General features: G+C 42.5%; 1 long non-coding RNA gene across 3 annotated transcripts; it reads left to right on the forward strand.

The window, feature by feature from the left end:
• Window positions 1–1,440: 1,440 nt before the first annotated feature.
• LOC134356951 (uncharacterized) lies at window positions 1,441–24,369 on the forward strand. Of its 3 annotated transcripts, none has more exons than XR_010020474.1 (5): window positions 1,441–3,552; window positions 5,507–5,632; window positions 7,384–7,449; window positions 11,597–11,767; window positions 19,111–24,369. It is a non-coding gene; the product is annotated as an uncharacterized LOC134356951 (long non-coding RNA). The 3 variants fall into 3 exon arrangements; XR_010020472.1 differs by having other exon boundaries at window positions 11,600–11,767; XR_010020473.1 differs by having other exon boundaries at window positions 11,600–11,767; window positions 19,114–24,369.
• Window positions 24,370–24,774: the final 405 nt, after the last annotated feature.

The following is a 24,774-nucleotide window of genomic DNA, read 5'->3' on the forward strand; positions in this document are numbered from 1 at the left end:
CAGCATGCACAAAGGTTACTTTCTCTATGCTTGGTGTGGATCCCCTTGGACACGAGAGGTTACAGTGTCGTGCTGTTTATGGTTTCTGCAGTGTGTGTTTTTTGATAGTGTATCATTTGCTATGTGTTCACTTCATATTTCAATAGTTAAGTGTTCTAAAGACATCTGTCTTTAAAAGTACATCAACTTTGGATTGAGTGCAAGTGCTGAATTAAATTTGAACATGTACACAAAACAATTATCTCAGTCAATTAAACTGTTTTAAGCCCTCTAATGTAACAAGTTAGAAATCACAAAATAAATTAATGATTGAGAAATTGGAGAACATCAATCCCATTCATTTAACCAATTCTTTGTCAGACTCTATGACTCCTCAAAGCTTTAGACGTTGTCATCTTGCCAGAGACACAAAACTTCCTTTGGATTGTGCTTGAACATTATTGGCCAAGATTTCCATTCACACTTGCATCCATTCAGAGTCTGATCTGACTGAACATTTAGTAACTGATAAGATCTGTAGTATCTGGTGTATAAATTTCAGGAGCTAATAGTTCTAAAGATTTTAAAAATTGCTTTATTTGTCAAATGTACATCGAAACATCAGAATCAAGTTTGATATCACTGGTATACGTCATGAAATTTGTTAACATAACAGCAGCAATACAAAAAAAATCCATGATACATTATAAATATAGACAACAGAAAAACTGAATTACACTAAGTATTTGTATGTCAATTAAATAGTTAAGTTAAAGTAAGTAGTTACAAAAAATCAGAAATAGAAAGTAGTGAGGTAGTGTTCATGGGTTCAAAGTCCATTTAGGTATCAGATGGCAGAGGGGAAACATGCAGTGAAATGTGCTGTTTTTTTATCAAATCAAATCAGTGAGGATTGTGTTGGGCAGCCCTCAAGAGTCCCATGCTTCCTCCGCCAACATAGCACGGCCACAACTCACTAACCCTAACCTGTATGTCTTTGGAGTGTGGGAGGAAACCGGAGCACCCAGAGGAAACCTGCACGATCCCAGGGAGAACAAACTCCTTACGGACAGTGGAGGGAATCGAACCCTGATCTTACAGCTGGTGCTTTATAACATTGTGCTACCGTGCTGCCCGACCAAGTTGCCTAGCGTTCTTGGTGCTCTTACATGAGAAGTGCAGAAGTACTCCTTCACCTTCCTACATCTGTTTTATATTAGAGGAGGCAGATGGAGGCCAAATGTTTTACCTGAAGGCAATAGCATTGCAAAGGATGAACCCACTTTCCATTTCCTTGACCCATTAATACCTGAATCTCGTACAGCATCAGCAAAGAGCTATTGCAGTTGTCAGGGGCCTAATTTTGATTCAAGCACCATGCATTCCACCATTGGGTGGTGAGGCCGGAGATGCACCCCTAGCAAAAAGGGTGAAAGGTGCTCCTTCCCTCTGCTAGCCTGCAGCTCACCCTTGGACAAGGTGAAGCACCTGCTTAGCACCCCAGTCAGGGTCACGTGAAGCCATTGAATCAGGTGGTGGATGGTCATATGAGCAGCTGGTGCATATCACAAGTCCTGGTTATGCAACCTCTGCCACCAGGCAGACAATCTCTGAAAAGCATTGATAATGACTGGGATCATCAGTCTCGAAAAGACACTGCCCAGAACAAGGCAATGGCAAACCACCTCTGCAGAAAAATTTGCCAAGAACAATCATGGCCATAGACTATGATCACCCACGTCATACAACACGGCACATAATTATGATGATGACTATACATCACAAATTGTTGACAAACAATGTAGTCTTTAGCTTTTGCTATGAAACCTGCTAAGACCGCTCTAACACCACCACCCAAACTTATTTTACCACATAGTCATTTTCTAGATTACTTCTTTGGGTTTGAGGATGCCTTGCTTTCACTCCAGTTTTATGAGTTGATAGATGGTTAAGAATTCCTACACCACAAATGGTGGTGTTTGAACAGGCAGCCGGTGGATTGTTTGGGGAGGTTATGCTCTCCTTCCGCTTCAGGTGGCCATGCCGTATCAAGTTACTGATTAAATTAGTGGGAAAGGTTGGGCAGGCTAGGACTTTTATCCTTGGAGTGTAGCAAACTGAGGAGTGATATTAGACAGGTTTATAAAATCATGAGGAACATGGATGGTGTGAATACACTTAATCTCTTTCCCAGAGTCAGGAGATTGAGATCCTTTTGTGATTCTGGCAGAACGCTGTGCCTCAAATTCTGGTGATCAGGTCCCTTCTGTTCTATCAGATGACTGAGAAATTTCTTGCCAGTGAGAACATTCACTTAGTTGAAGTGAATTGATAATGAATGCAGCCTAACATTGCAATCAGGCAACTGGAAACGTGTACACCAGATATTTTGGTCAATGTGGGTGCCTTTAGATATCTTTCTTTGTTTCTTCTTCATGGCATTTGATGGATTTTAAGTATGCCTACTTTGACGATGCTCCATTAAGGCTCATACTGCACTGCATAGTGCATAATCACACCAAACATAGTTGCATTGCTTATTGATAATAGGTGTTTCCCTGTGTATTACCAACAGAAGGAAGCCTTGAGATGCACAATAATATTGGGCCTGCACTCTTGTCTCCTAAGTTCCTCAACTGTATCAATAATAATATTGATTAATAATTATGTTCAAATTTCTGTATAGTGAAATATTCTACAGCACTCCCCCAAAAGACCTTCCAAACCAAAATTTAACCCTGCCTACATGAGAAGATTCTGGAATAGAAGTCAAGAGTCTTAAATATCCTGTTATATACAAGACAATGAGGAAAAGAACCATTTGCCCAACTAGTCTATACTGGTGCCTGCTCTCCTCAAATGTACCCTCACTCCATGAGAGAAAGCATCTCATCTTTGTGGCTTCTAATATATCTTTCTGTTTCCTCTTCTCTGGTGTACTTGTCTCATTTTCTTTTAAAATCATCCAAGAAGCTTGCTACAGAAATCTTTTGGCAAATCCTACATTAGAACATTGAACATGTACAGCATAGTACACGTCTTTTGGCCCATGACGTTGTGCTGAAACAGCTGAAAAGCAAATCAAATATACCCAGACACAACGTCCATATCCCTTCATCTTCCTCACATCTATGTGCCTCTCTAAATGCCTCTTAAGACCTGTAATGTATTTGCCTCTATCACCGTACCAGGCATCCATGACTCTCTGTGTGAAAAAAAAACTTACCCCTCACATCCCCCTTGAACCTACTCCCTGTCATCTTCAACGCATGCCCTCTGGTATGAGACATTTGCTTCTTGGTATTGATCCGTGGTGTAAAACCCCTGCTTCAAAAGCTTAATATAAACATGTGTACCTGTGACTCACGGAGCCATCAACAATTTCACTCTGGCCTTATCTTCCACCAAATACCATTCACACTTTTGGTCAGCACTGTGTGTTAATTATTGTCGTGTTGTCCGTGCTGTGCTTGTCCTTGCTTCGTCTAGGTTTCACATCAAGTGCAGCGCCCTATTACCGTCAGGTCCCTGTCTTAAAGATCTCACACGAGGAGGACTATGATGGTCTTACTGGTGAGTCTACCTCACTTGTCTTCTGTGTCTCGTCTCTGGAGTGGTAATCTTTTTCAATGTAGCTTTGGGAAGGGCCTTTGGAATGCAGAATATACAGCAGCACAGAGAAGGTGAGCTTCTTTCTGACCCATAAGCCATTCTAAAGTTCAAAGTAAATTTTATTATCAGCGTACGTATATGTCACCACATACAACCCTGAGATTCTTTTTCCTGTGGGAATACTCAGCAAATTTATAGAAGAGTAACTATAACTGGATCAATGAAAGATCAATCAGAGTGCAGAAGATAACACACTGCACAAATGCAAATATAAATAAATAGCAATAAGTAACAAGAACATGAAGTAGCAAAATAAAGAGTCCTTAAAGTGAGATCATTGGTCGTAAGAACATCTCAATGGATGGGCAAGTGAATGTAGTTATCCCCTTTTGTTCAAGAGCCTGATGGTTGTCAGGCAGTAATTTTCTTGAACCTGGTGGATCAATTCCTGAGGCTCTTGTACATTCTACCTGATAGCAGCAGCTAGAAAAGAGCTTGGCCTGGGTGGTGAGGATCTCTGAAGATCTTATGGATGCTGTGACAGCATCTCATGTAGATGTGCTCAATGGTTGGAAAGGCTTTACCATTCAAAAGCATTAGTGCTTCTTGTTACGTACCCCGTAACTGGGTTGCCAAACCAGCAGAAATGGATCACTCAGTTGGAGTCTAGATTACTAGAACTAAGAAAGTTTTATTAAAGAAACAAGCAACACAGTACTCTAATCAAAAGGATAATGAATGCAACAGTTCAGCAATGATAAACACACATGTACACAGAATTAAGATAACAGGATCAATCAAGCTCTATCGTTGTCTAGGGGTAAATGACCAGTTTCAAAGTGACGCAAAGTTCAGTTCAATTTAGTTCAGTTCAGTTCGCAGACAGCAGGGGGGGGGGGGAAGGAGAGAGAGAGAGAAACGAATGAATATTCAAACGGCTTCCACACAGACCTTCGCAGTCAGCTTTCGGGCGAGTCCTTTGTGATGTCATCTGAGGTTACCGACCGTGACCCCTCCATTTCCAGATACAATCGTTTCTCTGCGGTGAACCTGGCACCCAGGCAAGGGTGGACACACACCAGGTTCCCGCCGATCGTGCCTTTCCACCCTGTGCGTCTATGGCTTGTCCTGAGACCAGTCGTCCAAAACTTCCCACTGACTTGTGGGAGACGCACCGCTTCCAGGGTCTCGTTACCTCGGGGTGTCGTGTGTGTCTTGCCTTAGCGAACCTATCCCTTTTTATCCCCCTGCTGGGGTATCGCCTGTCCATCACTTCAAACAGTTCAGGGTTCAAAGGGGGAGCCGATCTTGGCAGCTCTTCTTCCGTTACTCTCTCCCGTCCCTTCATTAACATCTCCAAAAGCTGCTCCATTGTTTTCCTTATCTCTCTCTCTCCTGAAGACAGACAGCAGACCAACTGCTGATCCCACTGGTGCCAGCACAGGACAGCTAACATCTCTGAAGATCTTATGGATGCTGTGACAGCATTTCATGTAGATGTGCTCAATAGTTGGAAAGGCTTTACCATTCAAAAGCATTAGTGCTTCCATACCAGGCCGTGATGCAGTCAGTTAGTATACTCTCCACTACTTCTATAGGAGTTTGTTAATGTTTCTAAACTTACAAAACTTGCCTTATGTTACTGAATATCCAGTCTCATGGGAATTTTGCCTCATTGAGTTCATATTAAGAAATAGCATGGTATTAATACTGAATATTAACTGCCGAGTGAGTCATTTTCAGTATGACCTCTATTGAAACATACATTAGTACTCCATTCAAATTTAAAATGATTGTCCTGACCTGTCATTTTGCAGCCTCGATTTTAATCCCCTGGGCCATCTCCTTGCCTGTTACTGGTGTGCAGAATGATCAAAGTGAGATTTCCTTTCTGTTGCCACTGTTAATTCTGTAGGGAAGGAGCTCAAAGTGGTGGTAGATGGGAACGACCCGGACTATGAGCACTTCTACACCATAGGAAGCTATGAAGCACCTACAGACGACCATGGGATGGAGGAATTCCAAACTTCCGACATGATGCGTATGTGCTTTCATCACCTTAACAATTAACTTCACTTTTCTGGAGAGAAGTCACAATTACGCAGACTTGCAGCTGGCAGTGGACTTTTCAACAAGGGCCTTCCTTCTGGGTGTCTCTTTGCATAATTGACTAAATTTCTTTAGCAGTCAGAAGATGCTGTCAAATGGAAGTTGAGTTTTCCAGCAATGAAATGCCTGATCAGAATCAAAATGGTTTATTACTGACATATGTATATAAACAGACACAGTGGATTCCGGTATATCGTGCCATTGGTTAATTGGGGCAGATGTTTATTTGGTACAACTGTTAAAGAACAAAAACTAATCAAGAGAATAGCCAGTATTTGGGATACTATGCCATTTAACTGGGGCAGGAGACAGTTTCTAACTACCGTCAGTCACACACACTGTGTGGCCATTAAATGCTACATCATGCTTGGAGCAAACAGTTTTTCAATAATGTCAGTTGATGCTTTTGTGTTCTAAAAGCAATGATTTTTGTCACTGATAGTTGACGAAAAATAAGCAGTAAAACAGTTCAGAACTGCTTTGTTCACTGCAGTTTCAAACATTCAGGCTTGGAGATGCCAGAAATGGCCCAGAGTGAAAATGAAATTATTTCACTACTTCAACAAGTTAGGAACTACCATGAATTCGAAGGTATTGACAGTCATCTTAAAAGTTACAGAAAAAAAATGAAGATTTGGAGGATGCAATTATCGACAGCATTGTAGGAAGGCAGTCTACATCTGCACTAGATGTCTGCGCTGATCTTATTCATTGCATACACTGGATGAATTCCTCCATCGATAACTATTAAGAACTAATACACAGTTTTATAGTACTGTGGTGCTGTTGGTAATGTTCTAACTTGCTCTATATTTCATAATTTATTACTCAGTTTGTCTTTTTTATACCTTTTTAACTATTTCCATTAAGGACATGTATATATGAAATATCAATCCTACAATAGCACCCTCACTCTAGAGGGGAAGAAAGAGCCAGTCCTTTGAATCCTTCCTTGGGAATGTTCCCAGGGCTCGTTCCTTGAAATGAAAGCTTGGCCCACTGGTGTAGTTGCTGAGGAATAAATGAAATCCTAGATTGACATTGACTTTACCATTTAAGGTCATATCTGTTGCTCCCATCATACTGAACAGTAGCCGATGGCATTTACAGGCTCTCTAGTCTATTGTTCATTCACCTTATCCCATTATCATTTTCATTTGCTTTGCATAACCATCCTTTCCATCCTTTTGCCTCTCCCATCTGCTAACCGTGTTCCTTCCTCATCAGAACCTTCCCAAATTGCTTGAAAAATGATTGAGAGCTTCTCTGGTTCCTCTTTATTTCAATATGATTATGCATGTGGGAAAAATGGAAGTTCAGATAATGAGGAATTTTCATATATTTATTTATATTTATTATATAATACACATATATTTATGTGGGATTTAATAATAAAAACAATCATTGGCACACTTAAAGAGAAGTTGGGTAAACTCATAATAGGGAAAAAGAATGAAAGAATTTTCTATTAGTGTCTAATGAAGAGGAGGAGGAAGAGGTATAAATGTCAGCATGGTCCAGAGGGGTTGAACAGCCTGATTTTGGTGGCAGACCCTGAATCTACTAGCTACTGTGGTGTTGGGAATGTGGCCTGTATTATTACGTTCAGTAGTTTGAAATCCTGAACTTGTACCTTCAGTTCAGTTGAAGGGAGCACTGACATGATTTGCCTTCCGTTGACAGGAGAGAAGGTAGACCCCACAGATCTGCCACAGCATGAAAGGTTGAGAAGAGACGCCTCCATACAAGGTAGGAACAGTTCAGTTGGCCAGTTCAGTCCTCCTCAAACCCAACTGTCATGCCAACTAGCAATGGACATGGACCATGGTCACAGCGGAAGTTTACCATTCCCTTCCCTGACAGAACAGGACTTGAGAACGCAAACATCCCTAATTGAACGAACCAATGGGCTACCCCCCAAGGGGTGAACTGATTGCCATCCATTTTAAGCCCTCGGGTCTCACTCCCACTGCCTTAAGATACATGAAAATAAGGAAAATGGGAAAATGAGATTCATGGAGACAAAGTAGTTCCACTGAACAATGGCTGGAATTTGGAATGCATTGCCTAAAGTGGTGCTGGGTTTAGATTTGAAAAACAAAATTTCCTTTATTAGTGACATGTACAAAGTAAATTTTATTATCAACGTACATATACATATACAATCCTGAATTTTAATTTCTTGTGTGCATACTCAACAAATCTATAGGACAGTAATTATAACAGAATCAATGAACAACTACCAACTAGGGCTTTCAGCCAGAGTGCAAAAACAACAAACTGTGCAAATACAAAAATAAGAAACAATTATATAAATAAATAAGCAATAAATATTGAGAAAATGAGGTGAAGAGTCCATGAAAGTGAGTCCACTGTTTGTGGAAACATTTCAATGATGGGGCAAGTGAAGTTGAGTGAAGTTATCTCCATTGGTTCAAGAGCCTGATGCTTGAGGGGTAATAATTGTTCCTAAGCCTGGTAATTGACAGTGAAATGCGTTGTTTTGCTTCAACGACCAACACCATCCAAGTATGTGTTGGGTGCACCCCAAGAAAGTCGGCATGCTTCTGGCGCCAACATAGCAGGTGCACAATTTACAGACCCTAACTGGTACGTCTTTGGAATGTGGGAGGTAACCAGTGCGCCCAGAGGAAAACCCACACAGTCAATCAGAGAACATACAGGTAGCAGCAGAAAGCAGAGCTGAACCCTCTAAAGTGGTGTGCTGACTGCTATACTGCCATGCCACCCACAACAGCAACTATTAAAAGGAATTGGGAAGAAAAAAGGAAGAAAACTGGCTATAATTTGTTTACATTTTCAAGCAGCTGGCTCAGACTTTCAATGACTCAATTTTGGAGAGATTCCTTTATCTATTTAGAGTTACAGCACTGTAAAAGGCCCTTCTGGTACAATGAACCCATGCTACCCAATTACACACATGTGACCAACTAACCTACTCACCTGTACGTTTTTGGAATGTGGGAGAAAACCCAAACAGTCACAGGGAGAATGTATGAACTCTCTACAGGCAGCGACGGGAATTGAACCTAGGTCACCAGTGCTGTAAGGTGTTGCGCTAACCGCTACATTAACACGCTGCCCAGATTCAATTCCTGTTTGTCCTTGAGTAGAGAGCCACCTTCTCGAACTGGAGCAGTTTATATGCTGAAGGCACTCACGCAGGTGCTGCTGGGGCGAGGGTATTCTAGCTTTTAGACCAACAATGATGTATTTCCCAGCTAGGATGCCGTTCAACTTGGAGGGGAATCTGCAGGTGGTACTGCTTCCATGAACCGTATGCTCCTTGGCCTGCCTTCTGGTGGAGTTTAAAGGTTCAATGAGATTCTCCTTCATTCTTCTGTCCCACAAGCACAGGCCCAGAGCTGTCAAACACTCCTTATGTGTTAACCTTTTCGTTCCTGGAATCTTTCTTGTGAACCCTCTCCAATGCCAGCACAACTTTTCTTAGGTAAAGGACCCAAAACTGCTCACTATTCTCCAAGTGCAGCCTGAAATGCTTTATAAAGCCTCAGATCCTTGCTCTTATATTCCATTTGTCTTGAAATGAGTGCTACCATTGCATTTGCTGTCCCTACCAATGCCTGTACCTTCAAGTTAACCTTTAGGGACTCACAAGTCCTTTCCACCTCTGATTTTTGAATTTCCTCCCTGTTTAGAAAATGGTCTGCAACTTTATTCCTTCTACCAAAGTGCATGACCATACACTTTCTGACACTATTATCAAAGTACCATGTTCTAATCCTTGATTCCCTTAGGACCAGAGGGCACAGCCTCAGAACTGAAGAACATCTCTTTATAAGGGAGATGAGGAGGAATTTATTTCACCAGAGAGTGGTGAATCTATGGGACAGCTGTGGAGGACAAGTCATTGAGTATATATAAGCCGAAAGTTCATAGGTTCTTGATTAGTAAGGTCGTCAAAGGTTATGGGGAGAAGGCAGGGGAATGAGGTTGAGAGGAATAATAAATCAACCATGATGGAATGGCGGAGCAGTTAATAGGCCAAATGGCCTAATTCTTCTCCTATGTCGTATGATCTTATGATCTCCACCATGAATATAATGAACAACAAAGTTTAGAGAGTTGTTGGACCTATACTCATCCAAGTAAATGGTTGGGGGGCATGGTAGTATAGTGGTTAGCACAACACTTTACAGCACCAGTGACCTAGGTTCAATTCCTGCCACTGTCTGTAAGGAGTTTCTACGTTCTCCCTATGACCGCATGGGTTTCCTCCAGGTGCTCCAGTTTCCTCGCATAGTCCAAAGATGTACGAGTTGATAGGTTAATTTGCCATTGTAAATCGTCTGGCAATTAGGCCAGGTTTAAATCAGGGGTCACCGGCCAGCAGGGCTTGAAAGGCCAGAAGGGCCCACTCTGTGTTGTATCTCAATAAATAAAATAACAATCTATCCCATCACGCTCCAGACATTTACGTAGTAGATGATGCAAAGGCTTTGGAGCATCAGAAGTCCCATGCTGCAGGATACCCAGCTCCCGACCTGCTCCGGTAGCCTCAGTAGTTATGTGGCTGGTCTAGTCAACTTCTTGGCAGGTGGTGAATCACACCCCCCACCACCCCCCAGGGTGTTAATGGAGAAGGGAGTTGCAGATGTAATTCCAGTGAACGTCAGGAAGTAGGTGGTCAAATTTCCTCTTGTCGGACGTGGGCCAAGGTTTTATCCTTGGATTGTAGGAACAATCTTATCATCACAGGTGATGCTGGAGACCAAGATAGAGTCCTTGCTTCTCCAACTCTGGATTCATGATCAGGCTTTCGGATGTGCTGCATCACTCCATCAGACATCTCCATGCCACCTCACTGCCTCATGAATCACCTAACCTCCGCATGCTGCCTCTCAAACACAAAGGCGCTCACTAATTCTCAGCTCCACGTAGCATTTTGTTTTCACCATTTTTACATTTCTTTGGTTTAATCTCAACAATTGCCATTTGGGAGAGTATAGTCAGATAACAGGAGGTGTACTTCAGCAAAACAGAATTGGTCTTTATTCTGAGAGGTGTCAGAGAATGAGGGAGCGACCTTGTAAAAAGGTTTAAAATTATGAGAGGCACAGATATGGTGAATGGTAACAGTCTTTTCCCCAGGCTTGGGGATCCAAAGGGCTGGCCGGTGGTGTAGTGGCATCAGCAATGGACCTCAAGGCAGATGGTCCTGAGTTTGAATCCAGCCAGGTCCCAACATGGGCAGCAGCAGCATCTGCGCAGAAGAAAGGCCTGGCAATCTACTTCCGTATCTTGCCACAAAAACCCTATGGACAACTACACTATCCACAGGATTGCTATGAGTCGACAATGACTTGACAGCACTCAACAACAAGGGGAGTCCAAAACTAGAGGGCATAGATGTTAGTGTGAGAAGGGGAGAGGCTTAAAAGAGACCTGAGGGACAACTTTTTTTTTTTTGCAGAGGTTGGTGTGTCTATGGAATGAGCTGCTTGAGGAAGTAGTTGAGGCAAGTTCCATAGAAGCCTGTGGATGGGAGAGGCCTGGAGGGATATTGGCCAAGCACAGGACATTGGGACTTGCTGAGTGGGCACTACAGTTGGTATAGACTCATTGGACCGTTGGACCTGTGGCTATATTGGGACTAGCTGAATGGGCATTACAGTTGGTATAGACTCATTGGACTGTTGGACCTGTAGCTATATTGCTCTGTAACTCTAATTCTTTAGAAGGAGAGGTGTAGCAAGGACAAAATAGAGGAAGACACAGTTGTATGAGATGAATTGCTGGTCTTTGGAGAGAGCAAGAAAGAGGAAATGTGTAGAGAGAGAGAGAGAAGTAATGATTGTTAGTAAAAACTCTGGTTGTATTTCCTTCTAACTCTTTGCACACACTTTACCTTAAGCAGACCCCTGCCTGCTTCCGCTGGATGAGGGAAATTGCTCCAAGTATACATTGCTTTGGTACCACCACAGGGAGAGTGGCCAGTGCCGTCCCTTCATCTACAGCGGCTGCAAAGGAAATGCCAACCGGTTCCAGACCCCAGAGGACTGCAAAGCCATCTGCAAGAACAAAGGTAAAGCTGGGCAAAAAATGAACTACTGGGGGAGCTCAGTGTGTCAGGCAGCATCCGTGAAGGAAATGGACAGTTAACATCACAGATTGAGACCCTTCACTTGGTAATGATACTGGTTTATTATTATCCCATGTACCAAGGTACGGTGAAAATCTTGTCTTGTATACTGTTCCTACAGATCAAAGTTCAAATCTCAAAGTAAATTTATTATCAAAGTACATATATGTCACCATATTCAACCCTGAGATTCATAATAGAATAATCATCATAATAGAATCAATGGAAGACCGTACCAAAAGGGTGTTCAACTAGTAAGTAAAAGACACAAACTATGCAAATACAAAAAGAAAGAAATAATTATAATAAGACCATATGATATCATAAATAAATAAGCAATAAATACCAAAAACATGAGATGAAGACTCCTTGAAAGTGAGTCCATAGGTTGTGGGAACATTTCAGTGACAGGGCGAGTAAAGTTGTCCCCTTTGGTTCAGGAGCCCGATGATTGAAGGGTATTAGCTGCCTCTGAAGCTGGTGGTGTGAGCTCTGAGACCTCCTGTACCACCTTCCCGATGGCAGAGGTGAGAGCAGAGCATGACCTGGGTGGTGCATGTCCCCAATAATGGATTCTGCTTTTCTGCGAAACCTCTCTGTGTAGATGTGCACAGTGGTGGGGAGGATTTTACCCGTGATGGACTGGGTCATACCCACTCATTTTTGTTGAATTTTCTGTTCAAGGGCATTGGTGTTTCCATACCAGGCTGTGATGCAGCTAATCAACACAGTACTGTATATGCTCCACCACACATCCATTGGAGTTTGTCAAAGGTTTAGATGTCATGCCAAATCTTCACAAACTCTGAAGGAAGTAGATTCACTGTCATACTTTCTTTGTAATTGCACTTGCCCAGGGCAGGTCCTCTTAAACGATAACACTGAAGGATTTAAAGTTGCTGACCCTCTCCACCTTTGATTCTCCAGTCAGAGCTGACTCATAGACGTTGGCTTCTTCCTCCTGATGACAATAATCAGCTGTTGGTCTTGCTGACATCGAGTGAGAGGTGGTTGTGACACCACTCAGCCAGATTTTTCAATCTCCCTCCTATCTGCCGATTTGCCACCACTTTTGCTTCAGCCTATGTCAATCTTTACATTAAATCAAATCGTTACACATGCATTGAAATAGAATAAGGTAATACAGACAGAAGTGTAAAAGCTACAGAGAAGTGCATTGCAGTTTCTAATGGCAGTCCACTGTTCAGAATTAAAGGCAGCTGTTGGACCCTAGTCATTTTATAATTCAGAGGTTTGTAGGTCAAGAATGATGCATAGAATTTAGTGGTTACGGCTATTTTATTAAGTCATAGAGTCATAGAACACAACAGTACAGGAACAGGCCCTTCGGTCCATCAAGTACATGCCAAACCATTACTGCCTGGTCCCATTGACCTGCACCCAGATTGTAGATCTCCATACCTCTCCAAATGTACCTGTTCGAATTTCCCTTAAATATTGATATCGACCATGCGCTGGCAGATCATTCCACACTCACACCACCCCCGGAGTGAAGAAGTCCCCCCTCATGTTGCCCTTAAACATTTCACCTTTCACCCTTAACCCATGACCTCTAGCTCTAGTGTCACCCGAGCTCAGTGGGAAAAGCCTGCTTGCATTTACCCTATCTGTGTCCCTCATAATTTTGTACACCTCTATCAAATCTCCAGGTACGCACACAGGGAGAGTGGCCAAGTGTTGCAAGAACAAAAGAATAAACAAAGAAATGAGAGAGAAGAAAGATTACATGGTTAAGGAGTTGATGTAGGAAGGAGGCATAAGATTTTTGGATCATTGGGCTCTCTTCCAGGGAAGGTGGGACCTGTACAGATGGGATGGTTTGTACCTGAACTGGAGGGGGACTAATATCCTAGTGGGTAGGTTTGTTAATGCTGCATGGTGGGGTTTAAACTAAGGTTGCAAGGGGATGGGAACCAGAATGCCAGAACAGTTAGTGGAGAGGTTGAGGCAGATGTTGGAAAGACCTCAGACAAAGTCCAGAATCAAAAGGTTGAACATGGTGCAACCAGGGTCCTGAGCGGCAAACATTTCAATGCAAGAACTATCATAGGAAAGACAGATGATAGTACTGAAGATGAGGTAGCTGGTTTACAAACAGAGGCAATGTGTAGTGAGGAGAGGCTGTTGATAGGGCAAAATTGCAGTCAACAGGATGAGTTGCGACATAGAAGATGGACAAAATCGAGAAGGATGAATACAGGACTGAAGGTGCTGTATTTGAATGCGTGCTGTACATGGAATAAGTTAAATTAATTTGTAGCACAGTTTCAGATTGGCATGTATGATGCTGTAAGCATCACTGAATCATGGCTGAGGGGTCATAGTTGGGAGCTTAATATCCAAGGATATGCATTGTATTGAAAGGACACGCAGGAAGTCAGAGAGGGCAGAGTTGCTCTGTTGGCAAAAAATGAAATCAAATTATTAGAAAGAAGTGACATTGGGTCAGAAGGTGTTGAATCATTGTGGATAGAGCTAAGGAACTGAAAGGGTAAAAAGAACCTGACGGGAATTGTTTACAGACCCCCAAACAGTAGTAAGGATGTGGCCTACAAATTACAATGGGAGATAGAAAATGCATGCCAAAGGGGCAATGTTACAATAGTCATGAGGGATTTCAATATTCAAGTAGATTGGATCAGGTTGGTGCTGGATTCCAGGAGGGGGAAATTTCTAGAGTGCCTACGAGAGATCGCTTTTTCGAGAAGCTCATGGCTGAGTCCACTAGAGGATCAGTTATTCTAGATTGGGTGTTGTGCAATGAACCAGAGTTGATTAAAGAGAAGATAAAAGAACCATTAGGGGAAAGTGATCATAATATGATCAAATTCATCCTGAAATTTGAGGAGAAACTAAAATCAAGTGTTTCATTATTACAGTGCAGTAAAGGGAATTGCAGAGGCATGAGTCAGGAGGAGGCCAGGGGCAGGGATGACGGCAGAGCAGCAATGGCTGGAATTTCTGGAAGCAATTTGGAAAGCATAGGATATATACATCCCAAAGAGGAAAAAGTATTCTAAAGGCAAGATGACACAACTGTAGCTAACAAGAGAAGTCAAAGCCAATATAAAAGTCAAAGAGAGGGCATATAATAAAGCAAAAATTTGTGGGAAGTTAAAGGATTGGAAAGCTTTTAAAAACCAACAGAAGGCAACTAAAAAAAGTCAATAAGAAGCTAAAGATGGAATATGAAAGTAACCCAGCCGGGAATATTAAAGAGATACCAAAGGTTTCTTCAGCTACATAAAGTGTAAAAGAGAGGCGAGAGTGGATATCAGACCGCTAGAAAATAATGCTGGAGAGGTAAGTCTTCACTGTGGAAGACACTAGCAGAATGGTGGAAGTTCCAGGTGTCAGGGGTCATGAAATGTGTGAAATTACCATTACTAGAGAGAAGGTTAATGGGAAACTGAACAGTCTGAAGGTAGTTATGTCCCCTGGACCAGATGGTGTACATCCCAGAGTTCTGAAAAAGGAGACTGAAGAGAATGTGGAGGCATTAATAATTATCCTTCAGGAATCACTTGATTCTAGAATGGTTCTGGAAGACTGGAAAATTGCAAATGTCACCATGGAAGAAAGGGAACCATAAACAATTTAGTTTGTTCTCAGTTGCTGGGAAGATGTTGTAGTTGATTATTAAATATGGGGTCTCAGGGTATCGCAGGAAAAATTGTAGCATGGATAAAGCAGTGGCTGATTGGCTGGAGGCAAATAATGGTGACTAGTGGTGTTCCATGAGGTTTGTGTTGGGACCGATTCTTTTTACGTTCTCTGTCAATGATTTGGATGATGAAGTTGATGGCATTGTTGCAAAGTTTGCAGATGATATTAAGATAGATGGAGGAGCAGGTAGTTTTGAGGAAGTAGAGAGGATACAGAGGAATTTAGACAGATTAGGAGAATGGAAGAAGAAGTGGCATTTGGAATATGGTGTCGGGAACTATATGGTCATGCACTTTGGTAGAAGAAATGAAAGGGTTGATTATTTTCTAAATGGAGGGAAAAGAGAAAATACAAAAAAACCTGAGGTACAAAGGGATTTGCAGTCCTTGTGTAAGATTCCCTTAAGGTTAATTGGCAGGTTGAGTCCGTGGTGAGGAAGGCAAATGAGATTTTGGCATTCTTTTCAAGAGGTCTAGAATAAAAAAGCAAGGATATAATGTTGAGACTTCATAAAGTACTGGTGAGGCCTCACCTGGAGTATTGTGAGCAGTTTTGGGCCTCTTATCATAGAAAGGATATGCTGAAACAGTAAAGGGTTCAAAGGAGGTTCATGAAAATGATTCAAGGATTGAACGGCTTATCATAGGAAGAGCATTGATGGCTCTGGGCCATCACTAGAATTCAGAAGCATGACGGGGTGACCTATTGAATGGTGAAAGGCATTGATAGAATGGATGTGGAGAGGATGCTTCCTCTGATGGAAGACTCTAGAGGACAGAGCCTCAGAATGGAGGGGCGTCCTTTTGGAATGGAGATGAGGAGGAATTTCTTTAGCCAGAGAATGGTGAATCTGTGGAATTCTTTGCCACAGACCACTGTGGAGGCTAAGTCTTTATGTATATTTAAGGCAGTGGTTGATAGATTCTTGACTGGTTCAGGGCATGAAGGATTACGGGGAGAAGGCAGGAGATTTGGGCTGAGAGGGAAAATGGATCAGCCATGATGAAATGGCAGAGCAGATGGGCAAAATGGCCTAATTCTGCTCCTATATCTTATGGTCTTATATTCCAGTGATGACCATTGCTGTATAAAATAGCCAGATTCAAGTGGTATGACACCTACTATAGAAACATAAAGAAGCTTCTAAAAATAATACTACAATTACTGGAAAATTCACTGAACAAGTTCACGTCAGGTGGCGGAGTGGAGATATTTCTCTAACAAAGGAAGTGTAAGGTGCTCCTTCCCTCTGCTAGCCTGCAAGTCACCCTTGGGCAAAGTGAGACACCTGTTTAGCCTCCAGATCAGGATCACATGAAGCCACAGGAGCAGGTGGCAGATGGTCATATGAGAAGCTGGCGGATATCACAAGTCCTGGTTATGTGATGCCAGGCAGACAATCACTGAAGAGTATTGATTATGGCTGGGGTCACCCGTCATGTAAAGACACTGGCCAGAAGAAGGCAATAGTAAAAAAGTTTGCCAAGAACAACCATGGTCATAGACCATGTTTGCTTACATCATGCGACACATAATGATCATGATGAATTATACATGTACAGGTGATTATATAAAAATACAAGCAAGTATAGGAAAATTAAACTACAAGAAAAATAAAACTTCTACACTCAATTCAACAGGATTAAAGAAGCTTTAACATACCTTGACCTACCACTTACCCAAATAGAAACAGAGGTATCTTGGGGTCCACACCCACGGATCCCTCAAAGATTCCACTCAAGTTGATAGAGTGTTTAAGAAGGCTTATAATGTGCTGCCCTTCATTAGGATTGAGTACAAGAGCCACAGCTCCAAAAACTCTGGTTACACCACACTAGAAATATTGGGTTTGGTTCTGGTCACCTCATTTTGAGAAGGATCTAGACGCTTTATAGAGGGTGCAGAGATTTACCAGGATGCTGCCTGGTTGAGAGGAAGAAGCCTTTCTGTTTGGGGCGAAGGAGGATCAGAAGTGACTTAATAGAGGTGTATAAGATAAGAGACATAGATAATTTCTCCCCCTATCCCTTCTGTCTGGCTTCTCTCTTGTCCCTTCCCTTCTCCTCATCTACCCATCACCTCCCGCTGGTGCCTCTCCTCCTTCCCTTTCTGTTGTGGCCTCTCCGATCAGCCATAAGACAATAAGGCATAGGAGCAGAATTAGTCTATTTGCCCCCTCAGATCTGCTCCGCCATTCCATCATGGCTGATTTATTATCCCTCACAACCCCATTCTCGTGCCTTCTCCCCATAACTTTACTATCCCTTACTAATCAGTAACCTCTGCTTTAAATATACCCAGTGATTTGACCTCCACAGACATCTGTGGGAATGAATTCCACAGATTCACCACCCTCTGGCTAAAGAAATTCCTCCTCATCTCTGTTCTACAAGGATGTCCTTCTATTCTGAGTCTGTGCCCTCTAGTCCTAGACTCACCCACTAGAGGGAACATCCTTTCCACATCCACTCTGTCTAGGCTTTTCAATAATTGATAGATTTCTACGTGATCCCCCCCCCATTCTTCTAAACTCCAGTGAGTTAATCTTTACCACTTCCACCTATCATCTCCCAACTTCATGACCCCTCTCCTATCCACCTAGCCTCCCCCTCACCTGGTCTCACCTATTTCCTGCCAGCTTGTACGCCCTGCCCTCCCCCCAACCTTCTTATTCTGGCTTCTGCCCCTTCCTCTCCAGACCTGATGAAAGGTCTTGGCCTGAACCATCAACTGTTTATACCCCTCCATCAATGCTGCCTGACTTGCTGATCTCCCCTGGCATTTTGTGTGTGCTGATGAATGAACTTTTGTACCGGATGCTAGCTGGGAGAATAAATGTTACCAAGGACAGAATGTATTTGCTCTTCTTCAAAGATGTTTCAGCAACCTTTCAAGTCACATCCTGCGCCTCCACAGACTGGCTGCTTTTAAATGCCATCTTGTACTCCTTCCCCTCCTCACTTCTTATTCTGGCTTCTGCCCCCTTCCTTTCCAGTCCTGATGGAGAGTCTCTGAAATGTCAACTGTTTGTTCCCCTTCATGGACCTGCTAAGTTCTCCATGCATTTTGTGTGCGTTGCTCTGGATTTCCAGCATCTGCAGAATCTCTTGTGTTCAATGTAACCTGTTGTGTTCCACAGTTGATCAACGCTACGTAATAATCCCCCTCTCGTTCTTCTAAACTCCGGGAAGTGCAGTGCCAAAGCCATCAAACACTCGTTGTAACTGTCCATATGACAATAAAATCACCTTGACCTCTTTGCCTTTAAGTTGCCACCTGAGCTTTAATCAATCATTTGTTCTTAATTTCAAAAATCTGCTACTGATAACAAAATATCTGTACAAAAATGAACACAGTGTAAACTCTTCACATTGTTACTGCAATTGATGAATACATTCTATTGTGTTAACACACATCTTTTTACATAGCACCAATGACATAAAGAGGGATTTGGATCTGGACTTGCCAATACAAGTGTCTTTTACCCATGTACTTGTACAAAGACACAGCCACTCATCAAAGTGCATGTCTTTGCATCTGAGAGCAAGTTAAGTCATTAAACTACTGTAAAAAGTAATGATCTTTTCTTTTTGTATCAGCAGACCAACAAAGCAAGAAGGAACCTGAGTGAAGCAGGAAGAAGAGTCGAAACGATTCAAATTTTAATCTTAAGGAGTTTTGGAAGTGGGGCTAGGGGAACGGGGGGCCCCCTTTTATAATTATTGAGCTTGGCAGTGGTTTTTTTTAAAAAAAAAGATGGTGCTATATATTTTCACAGTTAAGATGAAGTTGTTATGAATAATTTTTGATCAAACAAATGCTGTTTTAATGGTTATATTTATCACAGTCTAATGCTGCTCTTAAACATAGGGCAGATATGGAGAAAACGTAGTCAAGTTTACGGTTTGAAGCTTTTAGTGGTAATCTGAGAGATAGACCCTTCAAAATGAGTGTTTTTTCTACACCAGATGCAATCTCTGCTCTAACACATCTGCATTTGGGACATCAGGGCAACCTGGTTGGTTAGACAATGAACTTTAACCTCTCTAATTGGGTCTTTCCTCATCTATCCACTAAATTCACCTCCCCTGCTCATAGGCAGTCTTAATTTGGCTCTCCCTCTGGGGAAGGGAAAAACCTGCACTGGTAAGCTACCCCCTAATCTGGTAGGGAGAAACAGAGGGAGAATGTGTGTGTTGCTTCAAAATGGAGGGAGAATGTATCCAAACTGAGAGCGTCTACTCTCTGAAAAGGTGTGAAGAGATGTTACAAACCCTCACATACTGCAATTAATGAGAGTAAATTTCACTGTAAATCTGTTTCTATGTGCAGTACTGCTCTGCAGTGAATCTTTCTGGAGAAGCTCACATCTCACTGCCACAAGGAGAGGTTATCTAGTCTAGGAAATGTGTGTCTCTGTCCATGACTTTTCTCTGCAGATGTAAGATGTAGATCTACTGAGGGATGGAGTGATCAATCCTTGACTGGTGGCGGTACAAAAGTCACAGTCTAAGACTATAAGACCATCAGATATAGGAGCAGAATTAGGCCATTTGGCCCATCAAGTCCGCTCCACCATTTCATCATGGCTGATCCAATTTTCCCTCTCAGCCCCAATCTCCTGCCTTCTCCCTCTATCCCTTCATGCCCTGACCGATCAAGAATCTATCAACCTCTGCCTTAAATATACATAAAGACTTGGCCTCCGTAGCTGCCTGTGGCAACGAATTCCACAGATGCACCACTCTGTGCATATTGGCCAGTATTCCCAGAATTGGTGACCAAGGATGAAGTCTCCATCGTACTTACTCCACTGATGAAACTCTCCATACTAGTGCCTTGGAAATTTCTTCTCCAATTATCAGTGAAGCTCATAACCACATCTCATTTATTTCCCATGCCCCTGCTCTAACCTCTTCTCAACTGGGACAGAACAAGGGAAAAAAATCCCCTTTGTCCTCACCGTGCACTCCACCAGACTCCTCAACCAACCAATCTTCAGGAAGATTCCACCACGAGACACATCTCCTCATCAGCTTCTCTTCTTTTGTCCCCTGTTCAGTTCTGACAAAGAGGCTGTGACTGAAACATTGGCTCTGTTTCTCTTTCCTCAGATGAAGCCTGACCTGCTGAGTGTTCCCTGTTCTTTACGTTTTAATGATGCAGCTTGAAAGGGGGGTGGGTGCAGGAAGGCCTAGGGACCGAATTCCTGAGATCACAGCTTTGTCCCTGATATCAACTGACCAATGTTACTAAAACTCATCTCCATTCCGCTGCATCACTTGTTTCAAGGTGTTTTTGCCTCAGAATTAGGTATAAATAAAAGAATAATATCAATGGTTCCATTTAATATTAGGGAATGTATACAGTATACAACCTGAAATTCTTACTCTTCACAGACATCCATGAAACAGAAGAGAAACCCCAAAGAATGAATGACGGAAAAACATTTGCACCCCAAAGCCCCACTCCCCTCCCATATGCAAGCATCAACCCTCCTCCTCCCCTCACCTGCCTCAGCAAAAACATCAGCCCCCCCACCACCACCCACCCACCATGCAAGCAATAGAAAAGCCCCGAAAGAGACCTTGATCCATCAAAACCCACTGTTCATCACATCAGTCTGACATCCACAATCTGGCTCTCTCACTACTGAGGGAGAGAGAGGGGTATCAGTCCTACCACAGCAACATTGGAGACTAACAGCTCGCTGTTTGGATGTTGCGGTCTGTTGTGTCACTCTATTTTGACTTTCCCCGACTCGAGATCAGCAGCAAGATATGGAAGGGTTAAAAAAGAAAGCTCCAGATGAAGATTTACACTGATATAGTTATGATGGGATGTTCTGTCTCTCATTTGGTGCCATTTCTACCCCTAGTGGGTTGTCCATTCACTTCACTCGTTCACGGTCACCTTTGCCACTTTGAGCACTTACTGCAAATCACTTTCCTTCAGGTACCTTAAGGCTTTCACACACAAACATTGTGGAAGGCATCCAAAATTAGGTAAAACTTCTATGAACTGTAAGGAAAGATCTGGATGTCTTGTGTAATATTTTAACTATAATTATAGTGAGTATCATTTTCAATCTTTCTACTGAAAATATCAAGGTAAAAAAAAGCATTCAAAAGGTGCTAAAGTCTTGGTTGAAAGAGCTGGATGTCAGGTTTCCATGTTGTTATTTATTGTGCAGGATGGAAATGCTCACATGATGTGGAATGAAAAGGTCACCAAAAACAGTGCTGACCATTCTTCCAAACTGTACCCTGCTTTACTCACCCCATGCACCCAACAGCGTTATTTGTTAAGGAACACTGACTGCAGTCAAAAATAGAAGAGATTCTGCAGATGCTGGACATCTGTGTGGATCGCTCAAGTTTTCCGGCATCTGCAGAATCTCTTCTGTCTATGATTTGCTGCACCACTATAAAGTCTCTTTGAGATATGTCTATCCTAAGGAAGTTTAAATCTTCCCTTCGACAGGAGTTCGGTGAGGCCCACTCTCATTGCTTCCCCTGTGAGGTTACTGCTGCTCCCTGACTCTTCAACCATATTCTTCTTGTCCTTCCCCTACTCCAACTTCCAGCTTCTTTCCCTTTCCTTCACAGTCTTAAAATTCCCACTCCCATTCGACACATCTGTCCATGGCTGCCTCTACTGCCATGATGAGGCCAAACTCGGGTTGGAAGAGCAACACCTCATATTCTGTATGGAAAACCTCTAACCTAATAGGATGAGCATCAATTTCTCCAACTTCTGATCATTTCTCCCCCTTCCCTCCTCTTCTTTTTTCCATTCCCCTCTTACCTCTTCTTTTCTCGTCACCTGCCCATCACCGCCCTCTGGTGTCCCCTCTTCCTTCCTTTTCTCCCATGGTCCTCTGTCCTCTCCTATCAGATTTCTTCTACAGCCCTTTACATTTTCCACCCATTCCTTCCCAGCTTCTCATTTCATCCCCCATGGCCCAACCACCTTCCTCCTCCCTCACCTATCACCTGCCATCTTGTATTCCTTCCCCTCCTCCCACCTTCTTATTTTGTCATCTGCCCCCTTCCTTTCCTGGGCTAACGAATGGTCTTGGCCCGAAACGAAGACAGTCGATTCCCCTCATCGACGCTACTTGACTGCAATACATTGTGGAAAATAGATCATAAAAGTAAATTAAGAAACCATGGGACCATTTACAGTACATTAAACAAGACTTCACTCTATGCCCCCAGACCTGTCTGCAGGTTGGCATCTTATCCAAGAGCATTCTCTCTGCTCGTGCCAAATCCCTGTGTCTTTCGTGTCAAGTTCTGTCACTCTGTTTGATGCTGGCCAAATCATAAGCGGGAATGGCCAGCACAAGGGGGCATAATGTTCTGGTGATTGGAGGGATGTCAGAGGTAGTTGGCTTGCAGAGAGAGTGGTGGGTATGTGAAAAGACCTGCCAGGGCAGGTGGTAGAATCAGACACTGTTCTGATATATTCTATGTTGTGGTTTCTGTGCCTTCCTTCAGGGAGAATATGTCTATGTGAATTTACAAGCTAATTAATGGACGGCCTTGTTTTGGACCTTTACACAATCCTGTTAGAGAAATGTCCCTTTAACATTCATTTTCTAGCTACAACCTCATTCTTCCCTTTTTGCCACCCACCCTCCCCCAATTTTCCTACATTTTAGGATTGTTGTTGCCCTCTCCCCCATTAATCTATGTCCCAGGTCTGCTCACCTTCCTCCTTCCTGATCTCACTGTGATAAAATCAAGACCCTTTCTGTAGATGTTCTCCAATCTTCAGAGTGTCCCTGGCCATGGCCTGTATGAACTTATCATCTGTTCCTTCCTTCCTTCTCTCCACGCTATTGTCCAACATTGATACAGTTGAACTGTTAGAATGTGCAACAGTACAGGTCCTTCAGCCCATAAAGTTGTGCTAACTTTTTATTCTACTTCCAGAATCAGTCTAATTGTTCCCTGCCCCGCCCATGTCCTCCAATTTTTCTTTCATCCATTTGCCTATCTGAGAGTCTCTTAAATGTCCCTAATATGTCTGCCTCTACTACCATTATTGGCAGCACGTTCCATGCACCCACCACTCCCTGTATAAAAATAACCTAACTCAGACACCCCTGCCCCTTTTTCTCCGATCACCTTAAAATTATACCCTGTCATTAGCCATTTCTGACATGGGCAAAAAGTCTCTGGCTGTCCACTCTATTTATGACTCTTATCATCCTATACACCTCTACCAAATCATCTCTCATCCTCCCCCACTCCAGAGAAATTGTATCATTTTTTAAAGCATGCATTTCTAAATGACAATAAACGAGGACTGAGTGTCCTCATAATCTAATCTAAAAGCCCTAGCTCACGCCACCTTTCTTCATAAGACATGGTCTCTAATCCAGGCAGCATCCTAGTAAATCTCCTCTGCACCCTCTCTAAAAGTTCTACCTTCTTCCCATAATAAGGTGACCAGAACTGAACACAATACTCCTTACACGTCAAAGATCACAATTGCTGCTTTGAGCCTTTGCTATTTAAGCAGGCTTCTCGGCCTCTCAGCTAATTCCCAAAAGTTTACAGTCCTTCCCCTCAAGAGATACTTTCGGAGCAGCAGTACAAAAGTAGAATGATTGAGTTCTTGTGTATTAATGAAAGAATAATTCTTGGGCCTAAAGGTTTGCCCAAATATCTTGTGATGCAGACAGTATTCCTTTGAAATATCCATCTCCAGATTCTGCAGAAATGCTAACCAGCTGAGTGAGTGAGTGAGTGTGTGTGTGTGTGTGTGTGTGTGTGTGTATTATATAAATATATATTATAAAATTCAGCCACAGACCAAACTTGACAAATTAAAGACTGCATACCTCTATAATAATGGTGTTTTCTTACTTTCAAATGGTGTCTTTGCTTACTGATGGGAAACAAACATTTACCTCAACCTCAGTTCTGGCTAGCTTTAAACCCATTCTCTACTTTACTTGATCGGACAAAAATTGGGTATCAGATCAGAGACACCAAAATTAATTATACCTTGACACGCCTTCTACACATGGATGATTTGAAATTATACACTCCTTCATCAGCAATTAATTCAAATGGTGGAACTATTTTCAAAAGATGTAAGTATGAACTTTGGACTGGATATATGCAGAACATTAAACATACAGAAAGGTGCAATAGAGCTAATAGAATACAAAACAGAGCAGCAGGATACAACACAACTGATGGATAAATATGAAACATGTCAGTATCTGGGATATCAACAAGCAAACA

This window comes from Mobula hypostoma, chromosome 15 (genome assembly GCF_963921235.1).
Source record: "Mobula hypostoma chromosome 15, sMobHyp1.1, whole genome shotgun sequence".
NCBI lineage: Eukaryota > Metazoa > Chordata > Chondrichthyes > Myliobatiformes > Myliobatidae > Mobula > Mobula hypostoma.